The following is an 11425-nucleotide window of genomic DNA, read 5'->3' as shown; positions in this document are numbered from 1 at the left end:
CACCCTCCCCTATCTCTTTCTCTCTCCCTCACTTTTTCGCTCTGTCCATTGTGTAGCAGCCCATCCTATAGGTGACAGATTGTCTGCTGTACCCCAACCTTAGGCCCTGGTCTAAAGTAGTGCACTATATAAGGAATAGGGTGCCATTCTCTGGTCTAAAGTAGTGCACTATATAGGGAATAGGGTGCCATTCTCTGGTCTAAAGTAGTGCACTATATAGGGAATAGGGTGCCATTCACTGGTCTAAAGTAGTGCACTATATAGGGAATAGAGTGCCATTCTCTGGTCTAAAGTAGTGCACTATATAGGGAATAGGGTGCCATTCTCTGGTCTAAAGTAGTGCACTATATAAGGAATAGGGTGCCATTCTCTGGTCTAAAGTAGTGCACTATATAAGGAATAGGGTGCCATTCTCTGGTCTAAAGTAGTGCACTATATAGGGAATAGGGTGCCATTCTCTGGTCTAAAGTAGTGCACTATATAGGGAATAGGGTGCCATTCTCTGGTCTAAAGTAGTGCACTATATAGGGAATAGGGTGCCATTCTCTGGTCTAAAGTAGTGCACTATATAGGGAATAGGGTGCCATTCTCTGGTCTAAAGCAGTGCACTATATAGGGAATAGGGTGCCATTCTCTGGTCTAAAGCAGTGCACTATATAGGGAATAGGGTGCCATTCTCTGGTCTAAAGTAGTGCACTATATAGGGAATAGGGTGCCATTTGGGACGTAAACAACAAGATTGTCAACCGAAACTGGTAGCCTGGATTGAAGGAGTCAAATATTAACTTTTTTTTTTTTTTTAATCTCTAGAATAAACACATTGATTTATTTGTAGACAGACATTTATTCACATGGCAGGGGCCTAGACAGCAAACATGGCGAACATGGACGATGTGTTGCTTTTAGGGCATTGTGGTTGATAAGTGTTTATTACTTACTAACAAATAGGCAACATTATCTCACCTGTTCATCCACTGTAGTCTGTAGCCCATTGGGAATTAGATGACAACTATGTTTGTCAGATGTTCTAAAAGGCTTAAACAAATATCCAGGTGAATTCCAATGATAGCCAACCAATGGAAACAGAAGACTACTCATCACGATGTGATGATGCTGCCACACACACACACACACACACACACACACACACACACACACACACACACACACACACACACACACACCTCTATCTCTCGATTCCCCCACCACTTAATAGCCTTTCTCTCTCTCCACATACCCTCTGTTTTTATCCCTCCCATACCCTCTATCCCCCTTCCCTCCCATACCCTCTACCCCCCTTCCCTCCCATACCCTCTACCCCCTTCTCTCCCTCTCTCTCCACATACCCTCTACCCCCCCTTCTCTCTCTCCACATACCCTCTACCCCCCTTCTCTCCCTCTCTCTCCCCATACCCTCTACCCCCTTCTCTCCCTCTCTCTCCACATACCCTCTGTTTTTATCCCTCCCATACCCTCTACCCCCCTTCTCTCCCTCTCTCTCCTCTTCAGTATTAAACTCCTCCCCCCCCTGAGAAGCACTAAAATCAAAAGGTCGTGGTTGTTATGGTAACGATGGCGGTAACAAAAGCGAGAGAGTGGGATGGAGAGAGATAGAGAGGAACGTTTATCTGGATAAACAACAGCATATGCAGAGAAATTACAATGAAGTGAGTGTACGTGGTGTGTATGTGTGAGAGAGAGTGTGTGTTTTTTTATGTGTGTGTGTGTGTGTGTGTGGACAGAGTTATTTTGCCAGAGGCTATGCATCAAGAATGGTATCTATGTATAATACATATTGTTCATACACACTGAAGTATTCACTCAGAAAACACTGTTGACCAGAGCATATAGAGGTCGGCAGGTAGCTTAGTGGTTAGTGGTTAAGAGCGTTGTGCCAGTAACCGAAAGGTCGCTGGTTCTAATCCCCGAGCCGACTAGGTGAAAAATCTGTCGATGTGCCCTTGAGCAAGGCACTTAACCCTAATTGCTCATGTAAGTCGCTCTGGATAAGAGCGTCTGCTAAATGACAAATAAATAAATAAAAATAGAGTTAAACTGACCATAAACCCACAAAGCTAACTTAGTTAAATTACATTTTGGCACAGAGAAGAGAGGAGGATGGTGTGTGTGTGTGTGTGTGTGTGTGTGTGTGTGTGTGTGTGTGTGTGTGTATCTGTGTGTGTACATCTGTGTGTGTGTGTGTGTATCTGTGTGTGTACATCTGTGTGTGTGTGTGTGTGTCTGTGTGTGTGTGTACACCTGTGTGTGTGTGTACATCTGTATGTGTGTGTGTGTGTGTGTGTATGTGTGTGTACATATGTGTGTGTGTGTGTGTGTGTATCTGTGTGTGTACATCTGTGTGTGTGTGTGTGTGTGTGTGTGTGTATGTGTGTGTACATCTGTGTGTGTGTGTGTGTGTGTATCTGTGTGTGTACATCTGTGTGTGTGTGGTGTGTGTGTATATATACAGTGCCTTCGGAAAGTATTCAGACCCCTTGATTTTTTCCACATTTTGCCTTATTCTAAAATGGATGAAATATAATTTTTTCCTCAGCAATCTACACACAATACCACATAATGACGAAGCGAAAACATGTTTTTAGAATGTGTAGCAAATCTAAAAATAAAAAACAGAAATACCTCATTTACATCAGTATTCAGACCCTTTGCTATGAGACTCGGAAATTGAGCTCAGGTGCATCCTGTTTCCATTGATCGTCATTGAGATGTTTCTACAACTTGATTGTAGTCCACCTGTGGTAAATTCAATTGATTGGACATGATTTGGAAAGGCACATACCTGTCTTTATAAGGTCCCACAGTTGAAAGTGCATGTCAGAGCAAAAACCAAGCCATGAGGTCGAAGAAATTGTCCGTAGAGCTCTGAGACAGGATTGTGTCAAGGCACAGATCTGGGGAAGGGTACCAAACAATTTCTGCAGCATTGAAGGTCCCCAAGAACACAGTGGCCTCCATCATTCTTAAATGGAAGAAGTTTGGAACAACCAAGACTCTTCCTAGAGCTGGCCGCCCGGCCAAACTGAGCAATCGGGGGAGAAGGGCCTTGGTCAGGGAGGTGACCAATAACCCGATGGTCACTCTGACAGAGCTCCAGAGTTCCTCTGTGGAGATGGAAGAACCTTCCAGAAGGACGGCCATCTCTGCAGCACTCCACCAATCAGGCCTTTACGGTAGAATGGCCAGATGGAAGCCACTCCTCAGTAAAAGGCACATGACAGCCTGCTTGGAGTTTGCCCAAAGGCACCTAAAGGACTCTCAGTCCATGAGAAACAAGATTCTCTGGTATGATGAAACCAAGATTGAACTCTTTGGCCTGAATGCCAAGCGTCACATCTGGAGGAATCCTGGCACCATCACTACGGTGAAGCATGGTGGTGGCAGCATCATGCTGTGGGGATGTTTTTCAGCGGCAGGGACTGGGAGACTAGCCAGGATCGAGGGAAAGATGAACGGAGCAAGGTACAGAGAGTTGCTTGATGAAAACCTGCTCCAGAGCGCTCAGGACATAAGACTGGGGCGAAGGTTCACCTTCCAACAGGACATCGACCCTAAGCACACAGAGCCAAGACAACGCAGGAGTGGCTTCGGGACAAGTCTCTGAATGTCCTTGAGTGATCCAGCCAGAATCCGGACTTGAACCCGATCGAACATCTCTGGAGAGACCTGAAAATAGCTGTGCAGCGACGCTCCCCATCCAACCTGACAGAGCTTGAGAGGATCTGCAGAGTGGAATGGGAGAAACTCCCAAAATACAGGTGTGCCAAGCTTGTAGTGTCATACCCAAGAAGACTCGAGGCTGTAATCACTACCAAAGGTGCTTCAACAAAGTACTGTGTAAAGGGTCTGAATACTTATGTAAATGTAATATTTCAGTCTTCGATTTTTTTCAGCATTTTCTAAAAGTTGGAAAACCTGTTTCGCTTTGTCATTATGGGGTATTGTGTGTAGATTGATGAGGAAAAAAGTAAGGCTGTAACGTAACAAAATGTGGAATAAGTCAAGGGGTCTGAATACTTTCCGAATGCACCGTATATCTCTCTGTGTGTATCTCTCTCTCTCTCTGTGTATGTGTGTGTGTATATATATATATATATATAATATATACATATTCAGTATACAAAAGTATGTGCACACCCCTTCAAATTAGTGGATCTGGCTATTTCAGCCACACCCGTTGCTGACAGGTGTATAAAATCGAGCACACAACCATGCAATCTCCATAGACAAACATTGGCAGTAGAATGGCCTTACTGAAGAGCTCAGTGACTTTCAACGTGGCACCGTCATAGGATGCCACCTTTCCAACATGTCAGTTCATCAAATTTTCCGGTGAATGGAAATCTTAACGCTACAGAATACAATGACATTCTAGACGATTCTGTGCATCCAACTTTGTGGAAACAGTTTGGGGAAGACCCTTTCCTGTTTCAGCATGACAATGCCCTCTGTGCACAAAGCGAGGTCCATACAGAAATGGTTTGTCGAGATAGGTGTGGAAGAACTTGACTGCCCTGCACAGATCCCTGACCTCAACCCCATCGAACACCTTTGGGATGAATTGGAACACCGACTGCGAGCCAGGCCTAATCGCCAAACATCAGTGCCCGACCTCACTAATGCTCTTGTGGCTGAATGGAAGCAAGTCCCTGCAGCAATGTTCCAACATCTAGTGGAAAGCCTTCCCAGAAGAGTGGAGGCTGTTATAGCAGCAAAGGGGGGGGGACCAACTCCATATTAATGGCCATGATGTTGGAATGAGATGTTGAACCAGCATACTTTTGGTCATGTAGCGTATCACTCTCTGTTTGTGTGTGTTGCTACCTCTTTCTGAGGTCTGTAACATGTCAACCACTTTCCCCAACATCAAGCAGCTCATCCAATGACTGATGATATAACACTCAGTCTGTGTGTGTGTGTGTGTGTGTGTGTGTGTGATGATGATCTAACACACTTCAATAGCACTGCAGTACTCAGGAATAAAAAATACAGCATCCCAGGGAGAGATGGAGGGATGGAGAGAGAGAGAGAGAGAGGTGGAGAGATGGAGGGATGGAGAGAGAGAGAGAGAGGTGGAGAGATGGAGGGATGGAGAGAGAGAGAGCGAGAGAGAGATGGAGGGATGGAGAGATGGAGGGATGGAGAGATGGAGGGATGGAGGGATGGAGAGAGAGAGAGAGAGAGAGAGAGAGATGGAGGGATGGAGAGATGGAGGGATGGAGAGAGAGAGAGAGAGGTGGAGAGATGGAGGGATGGAGAGAGAGGAGAGAGATGGAGGGATGGAGAGATGGAGGGATGGAGAGAGAGAGAGAGAGAGAGAGAGAGAGAGAGGGATGAAGAGAGATGAAGAGAGATGGAGAGAGAGATGGAGAGATGGAGAGAGAGAGATGGAGAGAGAGAGAGAGAGAGAGGGATGGAGAGAGAGAGAGGGATGGAGAGAGAAAGATGGAGAGAGACAGAGGGGGGTAGATAAAGTGGTTGAAAGGGAGGGGGAGAGAGAAAACAGGATGGGAGGAAGATAAATGAGCGAGAGAACGAACATGAAAGAACAGAGAATTGAGGAAAAGAGAGGAGAGAGAGAAAACAGGAAAGGGAGGAAACAGGGGGGGGAATCGATAGATATGAGAGAATCAATAGACAGAATAAAGTGTTTGATTAACATTGAGAGAAACAGAGAGAGCAAGAGAGGGATAGAGAGAGGGAGGGGTAGAGAGAGGGGAGGTAGAGTGCACTCAAACAGCCTTGGGCAAGGTGACAGAGGGGGATAGAGGGATTCAGGGGAAGAGAGAGAGAGAGTGATAACAGCACTAGAGAGAGAGTAGAAAGAGGAAGTGGAGAGAACAATAACAGAGGGTGTGTGTGTGTGAGAGAGAGAGAGAGAGAGAGGGTGTGTGTGTGAGAGAGAGAGAGAGAGAGAGGGTGTGTGTATGTGAGAGAGAGGGTGTGTGTGTGTGTGAGAGAGAGAGGGTGTGTATGAGAGAGAGAGAGGGTGTGTGTATGTGAGAGAGAGGGTGTGTGTGTGAGAGAGAGAGGGTGTGTATGAGAGAGAGAGAGGGTGTGTGCGTGCGTGCGTGTGAGAGAGAGAGAGAGAGAGAGAGAGAGAGAGAGAGAGAGAGAGAGAGAGAGGGTGTGTGTGTGTGAGCACACAAAAAACTATACACACCTCGGCCTAAACATCAGCGCCACAGGTAACTTCCACAAAGCTGTGAAAGATCTGAGAGACAAGGCAAGAAGGGCCTTCTATGCCATCAAAAGGAACATAAAATTCGACCTACCAATTAGGATCTGGCTAAAAATACTTGAATCAGTTATAGAACCCATTGCCCTTTATGGTTGTGAGGTCTGGAGTCCACTCACCAACCAAGAATTCACAAAATGGACAAACACCAAATTGAGACTTTTCTTCAAAAATATCCTCAGTATACAACGAAAAACACAAAATAATGCATGCAGAGCAGAATTAGGCCGATACCCACTAATGATCAAAATCCAGAAAAGAGCCGTTAAATTCTACAACCACTTAAAAGGAAGCGATTCCCAAACCTTCCATAACAAAGCCATCACCTACAAAGAGATGAACTTGGAGAAGAGTCCTCTAAGTAAGCTGGTCCTGGGGCTCTGTTCACAAACACAAACAGACCCCACAAAGCCCCAGGACAGCAACACAATTAGACCCAACCAAATCATGAGAAAACAAAAAGAGAATTACTTGACACATTGGAAAGAATTAACAAAAAAACAGAGCAAACTAGAATGCTATTTGGCTCTAAACAGAGAGTACAAAGTGGCAGAATACCTAACCACTGTGACTGACCCAAACTTAAGGAAAGCTTTGACTATGTACAGACTCAGTGAGCATAGCCTTGCTATTGAGAAAGGCCGCTGTAGGCAGACCTGGCTCTCAAGAGAAGACAGGCTATGTGCACACTGCCACAAAATGAGGTGGAAACTGAGCTGCACTTCCTAACCTCCTGCCAAATGTATGACCATATTAGAGACACATATTTCCCTCAGATTACAGACATCCACAAAGAATTCGAAAACAAACCCAATTTTGATAAACTCCCTTATCTACTGGGTGAAAAACCACAGTGTGCCATCACAGCAGCAAGATTTGTGACCTGCTGCCACAAGAAAAGGGCAACCAGTGAAGAACAAACAGAATTGTAAATACAACCCATATTTATGTTTATTTATTTTCCCATTTGTACTTTAACTATTTGTACATTGTTACAACACTGTATATATACATAATATGACATTTGAAATGTCTTTATTCTTTTGGAACTTCTGAGTGTAATGTTTACTGTTAATATTTATTGTTTATTTCACTTTTGTTTACTATCTACTTCACTTGCTTTGGCAACGTTAACATACGTTTCCCATGCCAATAAAGCCCTTAAATTGAATTGAAATTCAACTGAGAGAGAGAGAGAGAGTGTGACCCAACCAAATAATGAGAAAACAAAAAGAGAATTACTTGACACATTGGAAAGAATTAACAAAAAAGCAGACCAAACTAGAATGCTATTTGACACTAAACAGAGTACACAGAGGCAGAATACCTGACCACTGTGACTGACCCAACATTAAGGAAAGCTATGACCATGTAGAGTCAGTGAACATAGCCTTGCTATTGAGAAAGGCCGCCGTAGGCAGACCTGGCTCTCAAGAGAAGACAGGCTATGTGCACACTGCCCACAAAATGAGGTGGAAACTGAGCTGCACTTCCTAACCTCCTGCCAAATGTATGACCATATTAGAGACACATATTTCCCTCAGATTACACAGACCCACAAACAATTCGAAAAACAAATCACATTTTGATAAACTCCCATATCTATTGGGTGAAATACCACAGTGTGCCATCACAGCAGCAAGATGTGTGACCTGTTGCCACAAGAAAAGGGCAATCAGTGAAGAACAAACACCATTGTAAACACAACCCATATTTATTTATTTTCCCTTTTGTACTTTAACTATTTTGCACATCGTTTACAAGACTGTATATAGACATAATATTACATTTGAAATGTCTTTATTCTTTTGGAAATTGTGAGTGTAATGTTTACTGTTAATATTTATTGTTTATTTCACTTTTGTTTACTATCTACTTCACTTGCTTTGGCAACGTTAACATACGTTTCCCATGCCAATAAAGCCCTTAAATTGAAATTGAAATTGAGAGAGGAGAGAGTGTGTGTGTGTGTGCGTGGCAGAGAGAGAGAGAGAGAGAGAGAGAGAGAGAGAGAGAGAGAGAGAGAGGGGGAGAGAGAGAGAGACAGAGAGAGACAGAGAGAGAGAGAGACAGAGAGAGAGAGAGAGAGAGAGTTTCCAGTGCTCTTTCCAGCAACAGCTGCTTGTATGTGGGCAGTGGCAGGAAACATTATGCCTAATCATTTCACAGCAGACCACTGAGGTGTTAGGCTTTGTTTGGGGGTGGGGGATGACCTGCAATACATCTAGGTCACTGGAATGTGTTTTGAGTGGGTCTGTGTGTGTGTGAGTGCATTTATGCATGTGTTTCACATTAGTGATTCTGTGTGAGTATGTGCACACGTGCGTGTATAAGTGTGAGTTGAGTTTTACATACAGAAGTAGAGTAGCTCTCAACTAAGGTGTGTGAGACTGTTCTGTGTGCGTTTGATGTCCGTGTGTACACTGAGTGTACAAAACATTAGGAACACCTTCCTAATTTTGAGTTGCCACCCCCTCCCCTCCCCTTCATTTTGCCCTCAGAACAGCCTCAATTCGTTGGGGGTATGGACTCTACAAGGTGTCGAACGCGTTCCACAGGGATGCTGGCCCATGTTGACTCCAATGCTTCCCACAGTTGTGTCAAGTTGGCCTGGATATCCATTGGGTGGTGGGCCATTCTTGATAGACACAGGAAACTGTTGAGTGTGAAAAACCCAGCAGTGTTGCAGTTCTTGACACAAACCGGTACGCCTGGCATCTACTACCATACACCGTTCAAAAGGCACTTAAATATTTTGTCTTGCCCATTCACTCTCTGAATGGCACACGTACACAATCAATTGTCTCAAGGCTTAACAATTATTCTATAACCTGTCTCCTCCCCTTCATCTACACTGATTGAAGTGGATTTAACAAGTGACATCTATAAGGGATCATAGTTTTCACCTGGATTCAGCTGGTCAGTCTGCCTTAATGTTTTGTACACTCAATGTGTGTGTATACGCGTGCAAGCCCTGAGCAAACTGCTTCCGTACCCTCGGACCAAGCAGGCTGTCACACAGAGGTGAAAGACCCTAGCCATACACTATAGAACATATCTAAAACACACACAATCTGAAAAATCATACATTTATGCACAAAAACACTGCCTGCCCATACAAGCTGTGCTTACTGAAAAAAAAGCACTGGACACACATACATACACACACACACTATATCGCACTCTTGCTACAACACTGGCACCAATTATCCTCTCTGACTGGAGTGTTTTGATGGTGTAATTGTCACGGACAGAGAGGAGAGCAGGATGGAGGGGATGTGGAGATGATAGAGGGGTAAAAAGAGAGAGGGGGATAGAGAGAGGGATGGATATAGAGAAAGAAAGAGAGAAAAGAGAAGAGTGAAAGGGATGAGTGCTGACACTATCAGCATGCTAATGCTCTGCTGCTCTCCCCCTCCCTGTGTTGTTCCAACCCTCTCTCTCTCTCTCCATCTCTTTGTCTCCATCCCTCTATTTTCACAGGTGCAAGCTTCTCCCCCTCGCTCTCCATCCATCCATCCATCCTTCCTTCCTTCTCTCCAGACTACCCAGAATGCACAAACAAAGAACGAAAGCGAGAGAAAGATAGAATGAGGGAGTGAGATAAGAGATTTATTTCCTGTCCGTTTTTCCCGGACAATGAGGAGATCATCCCCTCATCCTTTAATCACCTCTCTCCATTTTTCATCTCATCCCTCGCTCTCTCTCCCTCCCTCCCTTCTTTCCTCCCTTGTGGTCAGAGGTTAGGTATCCAAGAAGACTATTCCTCTGGGTGTCTATAAGCAGATGGAATCCTTCAGTCATTGTTGATGTCTTTATCTGCATCGCTGGTGGGTCTAAGACAAAGATTTAAATTAGACAACTGCTCAACGGCGACACACGGTGGTAGAATTTAGCTACTACAACTACACTAAATATACCAGGGGTCCTCGACTCTTACCCTACCAGGTCCGGAGCCTGCTGGTTTTTCTGTTTTACCTGGTAATTAATTGCACACCCGGTGTCCTAGGTCTAAAATCAGTCCCTGATTAGAGGGGAACAATAAAAAAAATGCAGTGGAACTGGCTTCAAGGTTCAGAACTGAGGCTCAATATACTGTATCCAGTCTGTTTTATAGGCTTGATTAAAAAAACAAAAAAAACAGGCTTGGAGTCAATTCCATTTGATCTGAATTATTAATTCAGGAAGTAAACTGAAATTCGAAATTCCAATTGTTTCTCATTGAGAAGCATTGAAGAAAATGTTGAATTTCAGTTTACTTCCTTAAAATTGTCTGAATTGAATTGAGTTCTTCCTGGTGAGGTGACATGGTCATGGAAAAACTCCCTAGCCCCACAGTACAACAACAACAACAACAACAACCATAGTACCATACACTATCGTATTTCTTTATAAAAACAATTAACTCATGTTTGTGTAGTGTACAAAGAAACACAATAATATTAACACCTTAAAAACATTGTAAAATACTTTAGGAAGATAAATTAAGTGGACAATGTCCGTGACCCGAATGTCACCCTATTCCCCTAGATAATGCACTACTTTTGACCAGAGCCCTGGAAGCTTAGTATTCACCTATGGGCCCTGGTAAAAAGCAGTGTACTAATATAGGGAATATAGGGTGCCCTTTTGGGAAGCAGCACAGTGTCTTGTTCATTAAAGGGGAATCAGATTCAAAATATTTAAAACAGTTGATTTCAGATTCAAGAATTCCCACTGATATAAAGCAACAGGGATGTTATTCTTTGTGCTGCTTCATAGTGTGTGTGTGTGTGTGTGTGTGTGTGTGCCTGTGTGTGTGTGTGTGTGTGTGTGTGTGTGTGTGTGTGTGCCCTGTGTGTGTGTGTGCCTGTGTGTGTGTGTGCCTGTGTGTGTGTGTGCGTGCGTGCGTGTGTGTGTGTCTGTGTGCCTGTGTGTGTGTGCCTGTGTGTGTGTGTGTGTGTGTGTGTGTGTGCGTGCGTGCGTGCGTGCGTGTGTGTGTGTGTGTCTGTGTGCCTGTGTGTGTGTGCCTGTGTGTGTGTGTGTGTGTGTGTGTGTGTGTGTGTGTGTGTGTGTGTGTGTGTGTGTGTGTGTGTTAGTGCTTCTGTGTGCGTCTTAAGCAATAGGAGGCTGCTGAGGGGAGGACCGTCTGGAACAGAAGGAAACCATGCGTTTCATACTATTCCACTG

This window comes from Coregonus clupeaformis, chromosome 39 (genome assembly GCF_020615455.1).
Source record: "Coregonus clupeaformis isolate EN_2021a chromosome 39, ASM2061545v1, whole genome shotgun sequence".
Lineage (NCBI taxonomy): Eukaryota > Metazoa > Chordata > Actinopteri > Salmoniformes > Salmonidae > Coregonus > Coregonus clupeaformis.
This window is presented reverse-complemented; position numbering follows the sequence as displayed.